Genomic DNA, 2180 nt, shown 5'->3' on the forward strand with positions numbered 1-2180 from the left:
TGCAAAGATATGTGCATGCTTAACATTTATTACAGCATTATCTACAATAGCCAAATTACGGAAGAAGCCCAAGCGTCCATCAATAGATAAAGAAGACGTGGTGTGGGGGGTGGGGGGCACCTGGGTGGCTCAGTCAGTTGAGCATCTGACTCAGTTTCAGCTCAGGTCATGATCTCAGAGTTTGTGGGACTGAGCCCAGTGTCAGGCCTTGCACTGACAGCATGGACCCTGCTTGGGATTCCCTTTCTTCTTCTCTCTTTGCCCCTCCCCTGTTCATGCTCGTGTGCGCTCTCTCTTTCTCTCTCAAAATAAATAAACTTAAAAAAAAAAAGATGTGTGTACACACACACACACCACACACAGTGGAATATTACTCAGCCATCAGAAAGAATGATATATTGCCATTTGTGACAACATGGAAGGATCTAAAGGGTATAATGCTGCCTTTCAGCCAGAACAACCATCTTCCAGTAATTCACCAAAATGACCAACACAAAGGGAAAAAGGAGAGGTGCATGCTATATGTTCTTTAGACCTTTTGGAAAACATGGCGTTGTTCCCTCAGCCACATACGTAGGAATCTACAAGAAAGGTGATATTGTGGACATCAAGGGAATGGGCACTGTTCAAAAAAGAACACCCCACAAACGTTACCATGGCAAAACTGGAAGAGTCTACAGTTAGCCAGCATGTTATTGGCATTTTTGTAAACGAGGGCAAGATTCTTACCAAGAGAATTAATGCATGTAGTGAGCATATTAAGCACTCAAAGAGCTGAGATAGCTTCCTACAGTGTGTGAAGGAAAATGATCAGAAAAAGAAGGAAGCCAAAGGTACTTGGGTTCAACTGATGAAAGCCACCAGCCTGCCCCACCCAGAGAAGCATACTTTGTGAGAACCAATGGAAAGGAGCTTGAGCTCCATTGAGCTCCAAAGGAGCCCATTGCCTATGAATTTAAAAAAGGGTATAATGCTCAGTGAAATAAATCAGAGAAAGACAAATACCATATGATTTTACTCATATGTGGAATTTAAGAAACAAAGGAAAAAAAGAGAAAACAGAAAAACCCTGTTAAATATAGAGAACTGATGGTTACCTGAGGGGAGGGGGATTGGAGGACGGGTAAAATAGGTGAAGGGGATTAAGAGTACACTTATGATGAGCACTGAGTAATGTATAGGACTGTTGACTCACTGTATTGTACAACTGAAATTAATAAACACTATATGCTAATCATACTGGAATTAATTTTTTTTAAAAAACAACAAAGTATGGTTATCTTTAACAGAAGCAATTAGGCTTTTACAATACTGAAGTGGATTTCCTTTTATTAACTGTGGATCAGAGGAGGCAGGGGCTAAGTGCACTGGGTATTCTGTGCTATTACAAAGGGTGAGACCCTCAGAGTTCCAGTGTGGGTGGATCCGAGATTTAGAAGAACCAACAGCAGTGCTTTAGGCCAAGGTATTTGGAGGATCTCTATAAATTTTGAGAGGTGGGTCTAAATAGTGCTGTTTGAAGATGGTATGCACAATGGAAGTGTTGTAAAACCAGCCAAACCACACAGAATTAAAACACATCCGTAAAATAGTAAAACAGTAAAACAGGTTCCCTGATCACTATGAAGTTTGAGAGGGGTTCCCCAGGTATAATCTTTTCAAACAGAAGCATTAGCCTGTCTATAAGAGAAAGCTTCGGTCCAGTGAGAAAACATACAAACCATTACTAAAACACATTTAGCCATGAGAGGGAAGGTTGTATAAAATCCATTTGTAGGAATAGGTTTCTCTAGATAGTAGGCACTTTGGACAGCCTCATTAACTTTTCTTTACCAAAATTGGTTCATAAATGCCATCCTCTGTCAGCATGGTTCAATGCATGTACAGCAGGAAATACGGGAAATTTTAGAATTTCTGGTAAGGCCAGATTGTTATTTGGTTCAAACCAGGGTTCTATTTTTATGCAGCCAACAATTATTATTATGGAGCCAATATTGTTTTTCCCTCTCTAGGGCCAGCTATTAGGCATCTCTTACCAATTTTTCCAAAATTATCATTTGGGAGAACAGCCCGTTGAGCTGTGGCAGAGGTTTGGCTATTGATTTCCTTGAGAGTAGCAATTTTGGCAGAAATATCAGTGAGTTGGATTACTTTGGCCTACAGGGAGTGAGTCTGGAATG

The 2180-nt window shown here is 40.6% G+C and overlaps 1 pseudogene; it reads left to right on the forward strand.

The window, feature by feature from the left end:
• The first annotated feature begins 435 nt into the window (after positions 1 to 435).
• On the forward strand, positions 436 to 975 carry LOC122480705 (annotated as a pseudogene).
• The last annotated feature ends 1205 nt before the right edge of the window (positions 976 to 2180 follow it).

Source organism: Prionailurus bengalensis, chromosome C1 (genome assembly GCF_016509475.1).
Source record: "Prionailurus bengalensis isolate Pbe53 chromosome C1, Fcat_Pben_1.1_paternal_pri, whole genome shotgun sequence".
NCBI classification, from domain to species: domain Eukaryota; kingdom Metazoa; phylum Chordata; class Mammalia; order Carnivora; family Felidae; genus Prionailurus; species Prionailurus bengalensis.